We start from the raw sequence: 11,818 nt of genomic DNA, 5'->3' as shown, positions 1-11,818 counted from the left end.
TGACAAATATGACAAAAAATTGCATTTTTATAATGCTACGGGTGAAACCCCGAATTAGTGCAAAAAACTATTTTTCCATGTAATATATATTTGTGTATACAGTGCAGATAAAGTTTTATAGCATCTACATGTAGCTGTAACATAACTAACCTGGAGGTTTGAGCCAAATTAAATGAACAGATATTTGTATACATTGGATCATTCTCCAAGAATACTACTCCTTCCACCTAAACTTTGTCAACTCATCAACTGGTTGCAATTACTCTAAGAAAAATAGGGAGTTACATGCAAGTTTCAAACTTGTATGTTTAGAACTTTTATGAGCTTGCTTATGCGGTGCATCACGTAAGATTGCTGATCATAGACCGATAAGTAAACCAAAAGTAAATATAAATGGAAAGTGTGTGGAGTTAGCTGAAATGTTAGTATCCAATATTATGTATTTGCTGCATATTACTATTTTCACTGCTTTCTACAGGGCACAGCCTAATCAAAAATATCTGTTATGCTACTTTTATTTTACAATTTTTATTGTTGCTTCAGCCTCATCTACTTTAAAAAATAGAAGGGAAGAGTTTCTAATGTCAAATTATATATTGCTACACCAACAGAAAGTTAAATATCGTTTGCCTGGCTCTATTAACAAATTGGAGCAAACATGTCACGTTACGCTTTAACTTAATAATCTGAGCTTTGTATTGTTGCATTTCCTCTACTAATTAGTTTTTATGAAACAATTTAAACAGTGATTTTGTCCAAAATAGCTATTTAAATGCTGAAAGATAATGCTGAGTATTTACATTCCATGTTTATATATTTCTAACAATAATACAAATGGCACTCGGAGTATGGCAATGAAATATTCTAAAGATATTTGTGAAACTGAAAGTTGTGAACAAATAACATATATGATTTTCATTGCTTCTATAGAAAATCATGAATCATGTGAGGATGGTAGGTCTCGCCCTCCTAGTTGACATATTAGCTAGCTTACTTGAGATTACCAGTGCAGGTAAGTGCGATCGTGAACAAACAATCAACCATAAATTAGTACATGTATGTGTGTTACCAGAATTATTAAAAAAGCAGTACTTAGGAAGTTAACAAACTAATAGAATCATGCAAATTCTTATAATTAAGTGTGGGAGCAAGAGTCAGTCTTAAACATTATGTTTATTTATTGCAGGAAAATGTTGTACATTAATTTAGGCATCACTATTACAATTTCCTAATAACTTTAAACTAAATTTTCATAATGACAAAGTTGGTTGTAGGTTGGTGGTGGGTTGTATTATGTCAGCTTGAGCTAGTGAATTTTGGCAACTTTTTTACTTTAGTGAATAAGATTTTATCAAAAAGCGTTTGCTATCTCAAACACATCATTAAGATAACACTTGTGATGAGGAAAGAAGAGAATGTTTAAAAAAAACTACAATTTTTATTTTTCCAATTGAATTTTCTTTAGTTCAATTCATATGTTTTTTTTTACATTGTAATACTTAGTTTAGAATTGAGAATTTGAATATCTTATTTTCTATGTAACATGGTGAGCACCAAACAACTCTCTAATGCTGACTCCTTACTAATTCCTTCCCAAAATGCTTAGCCGCACCTAACTCCAAAAATAATCCAACACAAAACCATACTATACATAAAAGCTAACATTTCTTGATGTGCATCTATTTTAAAGTCTAAATTCCATCAACTTTATTAAAATAATATTAGGCTTTTTATAAGTGGTATCTTTGTTATTAAAACAAAAACATTGAAAAACTATTGTTTTCCGAGTAGTACCTTATATACAGTTTGGAAATATTTATTTTTGCTTCAGCAGTTTTTATTGTGAAGCATATATAATGCCAACAGTTTTATGTGCTGATCAACTTTGGTCTTTTTTCTTAAAAAAAGCACCTTTTTTATTTTGTCTGCTGCTCAAAGTATAAAGACTCTAATTATTATAAAAATCTATGAAAGGATCACTTTAGTAAACATTAAATATGCCCATTTTGTTTAAATTTAGGTTTAATTATTTAGTTTTTGCGATGTGTCAAATTTTTCTCATAGCATTTTAATTCTCTGTTTTTCTTAATAGCGTTCCAAAATGTTTAAACTTGGAATCAGGTCAGCATCTAACATGTAAAGTTTTAATTTATCTCTTTCGAAACTTAACCAAAATCTGACAAATATTATAAATAATGACTACTTTTATCATAAAATACACAGTTTGCAATGTTTTGTGAAGGTTTTGTGTTTTGTTGAAACAATGAAACATAACCTAAAGTAAATAGCATATTTTTTGTGTGTGATTTTCATGTAATTTTTATCGGCTAGTAGTTTAACAAAAACATTTTGCATTAGGGATGGGAAATGTTGATATTGCATATTTAAATGAAGGAAGGCGAGGTTTTGTCAGACTCACAAGTGTATCTGATGGAAAAACAACAGTTCATCAAAAACCATTGACACATTGTTGCAGCTCTAGTTGACGTTCCAGAGAGTATTGTCTAACACCTCCTAATCGTCGTGGTTACTATTGTCAAAGTTATTCACATAGTTCTGTTGGCTCTGTTGAGTTCAGAACAGAACTTGGAAAACTTTATTATTAATGGGAAACAAGAGGATTATATGTTTGACAGAGAGAGTCAGACCAGAAGTATGCTGATGGAGTTTTTTGTAATCATTTTCAATCATTTAGTAGAAGAACATGATTTTACGCTCTTCTCATGTTATTTCACTATTTCATAGTATTTAGTTAATAATTAAAAGGAGTAATAGAATACTGTCAGCTTGAGCTAGTGAATTTTGGAAACTTTTTTTCTTTAGTGAATAAGATTTTACCAAAAGCGTTGGCTATCATGAACACATCATTAAGATAACGCTTGTGATGAGGAAACAAAAGGATGTATAAAAAAACAACATTTTTATTTTTTCAAATGAATTTTCTTTAGTTCAATTCATATGCTTTTCTACATTGCAATACTTAATTTAGAATTGAGAATTTGAATATGTTATTTTCTATGTAAAGTGGTGAGCACCAAACAACTCTCTAACGCCGACTCCTTACTAATTCCTTTCCAAAATGCTTAGCAGCATCTAACTCCAAAAATAATCCAACTCGAAACCATACTATACATAAAAGCTAACCTACTTTGATGTGCATTTACTTTAAGGTCTGAATCCCATCGAATTTATTAAAAAATATTAGGCTTTTTTATAAGTGGTATCTTTGTTATTAAAACAAAAACATTGAAAAACTACTGTTTTTCGAGTAGTACCTTATATACTATTTGGAAATGTTTATTTTTACTCCAGCAGTTTTTGATTGTGAAGCATATATAATGCCAACAGTTTTATGTGCTGATCCACATTGGTCTTTCTTCCTAACAAAAGCACTTTTGTTATTTTGTGCGTTGCTCAAAGTATAAAGCCTCTAATCATTATGAAAATTTATGAAAGGATCACTTTAGAAAATGTTAGATGTGCCAATTTTGTTTAAATTTAGGTTTAGTTACTTAGTTTTTGGAAGTGTTAAATTTTTTTTCATAGCAATTAAATTCTCTGTTTTCCTTATTAGCGTTTCAAAAGGTTTAAACTTGGGATCAGGTCAGCATCAAACATGTAAAGTTTTAAGCTATCCCTTTCAAAACTAAACCATTATCTGACAAATATTATAAATACTGACTGCTTTTATTATATAAAACACAGTTTACAATGTTTTGTTAAGGTTTTCTGTTTTGTTTAACTATGAAACATAACCTAAAGTAAATAGCGTTTATGGACCTCTAGTAGTAAATATTTTTGGTCGTATTACCTTTGCAGCTTTTCTTTTGTAAGCACCTTAATTTGTGTATTTGTGCGTTTAATGTAATTTTCATCGGCTAGTAGTTCAACCAGAACATTTTGCCTTATGGATGTGAAATGTTGATATTGCATTTTTAAATAAGAGAGGCAAAGTTTGGTCAGACATGGAAGTGTCATTGATGGGAAAACAACGGTTCATCAAAAGCTATTAACAAATTGTTGCAGCCCTAGTTGACAGCTCAAAGAGTATTGTTTAACACCGCCTAATCGTCGTGGTTCCAATTGTCAAAGTCATTCACATGGCTCTGTTGGCTCCGTTGAGTTCAGAACAGGATTTGGAAACCTTCATTATTTATGGGAAACAAGAGGATTATATGTTTGACAGAGAGAGTCAGACCAGAAGTACCCTGCAGGAGTTGTTTTGTAACAAGTTTCAATTGCATGTAAAACAACATGTTTTTACGCTCTTCTCATGTTATTTTGCTATTCCACAGTATTTAGCTAATAATTAAAAGGAGTCATAGAATACTGTTAGTTGAATGAAAAAGATACAACTATTTTGTCACCAACAACTTCTATTAGAAAATAGTAAGTTACATGTATATGCCATCCATCAGGAAGGCGTATAATTTATTTTTATCTTTACTGTAAATATTCTTTCTGTGAACTTGGATCATGCAAATATAATTATCTCTTAAGAATTTAGAGGGACTAGTTCTTACCATTGTGAAGAAGTATAAGGGCACTGCAGATATTTTAAAGTGTTTTGAAACATTTTTTGATTAGGATAGGCTAAAAAAACAGTTTTTAACATGATTTTAAAAGGTTTTTAATGGTTCTGAAAAGCATTTGAGTGCTAGTGACTAGTGGCTTGGAAAATCACTGCCTTATTAGTGTTTTCCAAAATAAACCTGGCTAGGAAGTGGTAGGTAATTGTGTAATTACTCAAATTTGGTTTTTTATGATCTATAGCTCTTGCGATCGTTTTGAATAGTGAAATTAATTTCTTATCTTTGCTAACATAGTAAAAAAAGCTATTTTTGAGCAAAAATATCAAGGCAGCTATCAAGACAGCAACATAACCCTGCATTAAAAATCATCTACATTTGAGTCAGAAAGTATATACCGTCAACTCGTGACATACCAAACTGCTTTATTACAGCCTCGACTCCTGCAAGTACCAATCATGTTCTATTCTGTGCAGCTGAACTATTCCCTACTACTGTCTCAATTTACATACTTCCCATAAATGCTGTGGCAGTAAATACAGAGTATTATTAGTATATGGCTATTAATGCTTTAGATGCTCTGATAGATCCACGATGGTGTGATAAAACTTTCACATGTAGATTGATACATCAATACTAACATCTACTCATTCAAGATGAAAACTTGAATTCGCTCAGCTTCATGCATTTATATCTTCAGTCCCTATTCAATTTTTGGTTCACAGGTTTGCTAGAGAGCTCATCTGGTTGATTTTTAAGTGAGATTGCTACATTTTTGCCATAATTTTTGTTTAAGAATATTAATCACCTAAAATAGTTTGAGAGTAAATAATAATTATACTGTAGGTATAGTTTAACAATTCTGTTTAAAATTCAGTTTTGTGGCTAAAGGTCATAAAGATCAGGGTGAGCTGCCTGGCCAACATCAGAGCTAAAGTCACTGAGCCCTTGTTCAGCAGAAAACATGGTCATCGATGAAACATCCGGTCAGCCGAAATGACCAGCTGAGTTCGACATATCACCAGTATACTGATTGGGTGGATCCAGCTAAGGATGAAAGTGTGCAGAAAGAGCCCAGATGAACCAAGGAAGACAGTTATTTGTGGCAATCCTTTGCATGCTGTGCAGTGTATGCGCACAGATAAAAATGTCTCTTATGCTTATATATATTATTAAGTATACATTTCTAATTGCCTTGCAATCAGTGTTGATTCCTGTAGATCAGCAAAGGGTACAGTTATTAATTACATAACCAGACTATATAACATAAATTGAAAAGAACAGCTATTTTTCAAAGCAATTTTTTGAAGAAAATTAAAAATTGTTTCAAATTTTAACCCTTTCTTGCATGAATATAGTTGCCATTGAGCTAGAGGAGAATAAGCAAGCAAAAACTGCACATTTACACACAAAATACACAGAACATTTATTATTTTACTTCCACCCCATCTTATACATATGTAAAAATTAATGTCCTCATATGGGGACGCCATGCATTTATGAAACAATGCGCTTTGTCCTCATATGAGGACAAACAACAGTTGGTTGGTTGCATTATAGGCTGTAATCAGACAAAGTCACTTGGTATGATATGCTCCAAAGCATTCTGGGCAGAGAGCTTTTTTGCAAATTCTGCACAAGTATCTTGTTTTGCTGTGGCAGGTTGGAGCAACACATCGGCTTGCATATTTCATAGCTGACTTTTCTGGCCAGTGTCCAGCATCAAGGTTGTATCTAAAGTGATTCAACCTGTGTTGTGAAAATTGTGAGCTTTTAAGTTGTAGGGTTGTAGCAATATGCACATGCTGACTAAATAAACATTCTTACAAGTAAAAATTTTAAAATAAATGAGTAAACTATTACTTTTACTAAAATTATTAGTAAACTCAATACTATTCAGTAATTGAAAACTTCATAATGATCACTTTGCTTACCTGATCTCATCTGGTACCCTTGTTCTGATGTTTGTTAGACTAGGAGGGTGTACATATGAGCTTGATGGCCTCCCTTTTCTTTGATTTGACATTGTCCAGCCTTGTGTAATTAGCGCTTGTGCCACAGAGCTGCGGAACTCAAGCAAGTCAACGCTGTCTCCATGTTCCCAGCGATGGATCAGCCATCCATTCACAATTGTGACATTTACAAAGTGAAAAAACAGACGTAAATACCAACGCTTGTGCTTCAGGCTGTGCCTGTAACATGAAATCAGAAAATCTGTTAAATCTACTCCTCCCATATGTTTGTTATAGACTTCAATAGCACGAGGCCTGATAACATCTACATGCTTCTTTGCTTTTTTGTCCCATCGTTGTACTACGCTGGTTGGTTGCATGCCAACAAATGTGCTTGCAGTGTAGACAAAATTGTTATCATTCCACTTCACAATGGTGATGTTGTCTTTGTTGGTAGCATAGGTAGCACTTCCTCTTGTTCTCATACCTTTATCACAAATCAAAACCTCATCTGCGCCGCATAGCCGGTTTTTGCGGAGAGTACCAACAGCATATATCTTCTTCTTCTTTAGCTCGGTCAACAGCTCCAGCGTTGTAAACAAGTTGTCAAAGTAAACCTTATGGTTCTTGCCAGCCAAACGGTCTGATAACCGCATCACAACATCTGGGCTCAGTCCTAGGACTTTTTCAGGTATATTACCGCTTGCTCCTTGATACAATTCAAAGTCATAAACGTAGCCTGACACACCTGATCTCACCCATATTTTGTAACCCCATTTCTTTGGTTTACTCTTGATATATTGCTTTAGACCACTCTGGCCAGTGAAAGGAACCATCTGCTCATCAATACTATGACATTCTTCAGCATCTACACTTGTAAGAAACCTTTTCCGAAGAGCTTCCATCACAGGGCGCAGCTTCCATACTTTATCAGTAGAGTTTGCATCATGCTTTTCATTGTCTACAAAGTGAAGGTGACGGCGTATGGCTTCAAATCTATTGACACTCATTGCATCAGCAATCAATCCACATCGAGTTCCTTGGTTGCTGGACCAATACATCCGTAATCTTGGATATCTTATGTAGGTGATCACAATGTTTATCCCCAAAAAAACCATAAGTTCCCCTCTTGTAAGATTGAATGCAGAGTTGATGTTTACCTGCGAGGCGTACAGATTTGTGTTATACACAATGTCATCTAGCAAGTCATTGTCAAAAAAATGCTTGAATATATTGACTGGTGTTTCAGTATTTGCAAGGTTTACTTGACGTTTACCAGTAAAGACAGGTTCGTTATGCGCATAGTCGTTGTCATTGTTGATTGTCCAACTAGTTGATGCTTTGATAATGGTTGATGGTATTGCTTCGTTTCGACCAAATGTTGAAGGTGTAGAGTTAGCAACTGGTGGTGTCTTACACATTTGCTCCTGTGAAGCTGCAGCTGAAGTAGATGCTGAAGAACCAGAAGTCGACCCAACGGCCACTTTTCTTCTTTTCTGTGGCAAAGGAGTTGTTGCGACGGCTGAAGTAGAAGGTTGAGAAGGCGGAGAACAGACAGAACTCAAACTGCTGTTGCCATAGAATTTTTCACTGCTCAAACTAAAAGTGTTTGCGGAGTATTCCCAGTCAGAGTCATCGCTAACCTGTTCCTCTGGAGCATTCACATTGTAGTCTGCGTCAAAATCACTGCAGTCACCCGATGATGAAATGTAGCCATCTTCAGAGTCTGAGCATAAAATAGCCTGCAGTGCCTCAGAGGCTGCTTTTCTGGAGCGCTGACTACTCATAGTTGAGAGATGCAGAAACTTCAGCAAGACTAAAACAATGTAGACAGTGTTATTATCAACAAAATTTCTAGTGAAGACTTTATGCATAATGGAATTTTCATTCAGTTATTGCATGATGTCCTCAAATGAGGACAATTCATTTAAGCCACTTTGAAAGTTTTACAAGCTTGTGAACAACATTGTTATGTTTCAATCATTTACCTGAAAGACTGATCAAGCTCAGAAAAAAAAAACACTTTTCTAATAAGAAGAGGAACTGAAGAAATAGCAAAAGAATCACTGATAATTAGCAAACTCACCTTTTGCACAGCTGCCTGACTTCAGATTTCCCTCCAGACCTTGACCTACTTCTTATGACCTCAATAACAGTACAACAGGAGAGAACAATTTGTAGAATATTGATTGAATGATACAAGGAAAAACAACTTCTAATTTTTAAGTTTAAAAATTGGATGTAGTATTTTGTCCTCATATGAGGACGTCATGCAAGAAAGGGTTAAAGCAAAAAACATCAATTATACTAGCAAAATCTGGGTAAATTTTTTTTCATAGATTACTGAAACCTAAAAAACATAATTATTATGTTTTCACTAGTCTTTTTGTACAAATAAATTTTTTTTGTTGTGTTTTTTTATTGATGTTTTTCTATGTATTCATGGCCATATTTTTAACTTTATGCTTAATTTCACTTTTATCTCGAACTTATGCTGACAGAAACCACATTGCCTTCCCGTTTTTAAAACTTCTCTTTTCCTGCATCTGTCATTGCGCTCTTCGACTTTTCTCTTTTTTGTGTTTGGAACTTCATGAGAAGAAATCTTAAAGAGAATTGAAATGTTAAAATTGAAACAAGAAGAAAGTGAAGAACAATATCAAATCATCACTACATTTGGTAAATTAACATATTATTGTAAAAACAACATGATATGTGGATACTTGAATACTCACAAGTCAAGCAGAAAACAAAATATTCACATTTCCCAAAACAGTTTAGCTACTTTGATTTTTGGCTAATCTTTATATGACAGGCTGGACAATAGAACTTTTAAAAACTTCAAAAAACACCAAAATGTTTTCTTTGTACAAAAATCATGTTAATACCATTTCTAAATATGAATAATAATGATATAGAGTAAACATGTCTGTGAATCATGGAGTCATGTTTAGGCTTATGATGTGTATGTATACAAATAGAAATGCAACACAATTACGTGGTATATTGATATTCCTATTATATTTATATATTTCATGAATAAAATATGTATGATATGTATAAATATACATGTATACACATATTTACATTAATATATGCATTAATATATATATATATATAAATATATATATATAAATATATATATATATATATATACATATATATATATATATACATATATATATATATATACAAGATTAGATGTGTTTTTACTAAAATGTTATCGCAGTAGCTGCAACATTGTTTCGCTCGTAGCACTAGTTGGGCTGTGAGTAATAGTTTTCACAAAAAAGGCCCTGGGAGGGTAATGAATACAGCATTTTTTTTAAAGATAGCTTATTGGATGCATACCTGATTAAACATATTAGTATCAACATGTAGAAATGTGCAAAGTTATGTTCGAAAAAACTTTGTAAGCCCTAAACGGTGCCATACTGTGAAAAGCATCAGTAATTGCCTAAAGATAGTCATGGGTGAAACAACGTTGTAGCTTTCACCAAAAAATTTTAGCCAACAATCAACAAACACTGTAATATACTTAGCTCACAGAGATCAGCGTTTTATTTTCCACTTAAAAAACTTTGTGTTTAAATGTTTATTTATAAATATCTATATGCATATTTCTCAAAGCTGATCGTCAGTCTGCCATTGCATATGTCAAGCTATAGCAGTTGAAATCTTTAACAAAAGCAGAATATTTGATTTCAGCACTTCCGTTTGCTAGTTGGACACCTTACTAACTCAAACACAAGAGCTTGATAGATTCACTGGGCTAGGCATAGTATGTTGCTATACTGGCAATAATAGGCTAATGCTTTCAGTCAAAATGGAAAGTGATGACTTAACATCATAAGAGTATCTCTTATTAGTAAGCTCACTCAAATTAATCATTGACAAAGTGCCTAGCAAATAGCAAATAGCAGGCATCTCTCATTACCTCTCATTGTTTATAAGCTTATTTTAATACTGGGCAACGCCAAGTACCACAGCAAGTAGAAACTATATACTTGCAAAAGAGGTTTCTGTTTAAAGATGAACAGTAATTGCCATTTCAATTTTCAAACTTTATATTATTTAAAAAGACATACGTAGTTATAAGAACCAAATGGCCTTGTAGTAAGGTGTGCGTGTTTAAAAACTGGTGGCTGTAATATTTGTGAATTCAAGTCCAATATGAGGTACAATTTCCATTATAAAATTTTAACCGTTATAGTTGGGCAGACAATGATAGACAAACTTTGAGATTTATATTCACTAGAAGTTCCACTGTCATACAGCCCACGACCATGACCAAAGTGATATTGGAAAAAAAAGAAAGGGTACTGATGGTTGAGAAATGCAATATTAGCAGTCAAATGACACTACAGCACAATAGGATAACTGCAATGGTAGCTGTAATGTACTGGGTGTAGGTGTTATTATATACAACAAACAACAATAATGAAAGGAAAATATTATATGTTTATATTTTTCCCCCTGCAATAGGAAAAATGCAATATTGGCCAATATTAGAAGTAAAATGCACTGATATTATTAGAAGAACCAACATTATTAATATAATAATAATAGAAAACCAATGCACAATTTTGTTTACATTTCAAAACGTCATAGCTAACAATATCGAGAAGTTGTGATATTTATATAGATTTTTAGAAAATCTATTTAAAACGTGTTTGGTCATAACAAACAGCAACAATGAAAGGAAAATATTACATGTTTATATCTCTCCCTCTGCAATAGGATAAATGCAATGTTGGCCAATATTAGAAGTAAAATGCCCTGATATTATTAGAATAACCAATATTACTAATGTAGTAATACAGTAATAATAGAAAACCCATGCACAACTTTGTTTACATTTCAAAATGTCATAGCTAACAATATCAAGAAGTTGTGATATTTATATAGATGTTTAGAAAATTTATTTAACAAAACTATTTACAAAAAATAATAGCAGTAACATATTACCCATCATCGTTGTTGTTAGTGTGATTATTACACTTCAATAGTCATCGAAACTTATAATTAAATATTGTAATAATCTCATAAAAATCGTTAGAAAAAAATGTCATCGTCTTTTCTTTACTTTCACTGCTTTGGACATTAGTTAGAATACCAAAGTACTCAAAAGTTTCCAAAATGTCAGTTACTTTGAAATCGGCGAAAAAGAAAGATTTCTGTACTTCTACGTTAATTACAGAAACTTTTGGCAATTCGACAATGTCATAGACTGGTGAAATGTGCATGTTATTTTTTTTTGAAACGCGCACGACTTCATGGTTCTATACTCTGTTGCTCGGCGTTTCATTTGCTGGTTTTAACTTTGATTAAACCAAG

Source organism: Watersipora subatra, chromosome 5, assembly GCF_963576615.1.
Source record: "Watersipora subatra chromosome 5, tzWatSuba1.1, whole genome shotgun sequence".
NCBI lineage: Eukaryota > Metazoa > Bryozoa > Gymnolaemata > Cheilostomatida > Watersiporidae > Watersipora > Watersipora subatra.
Note: the sequence above shows the minus strand (reverse complement) of the source record.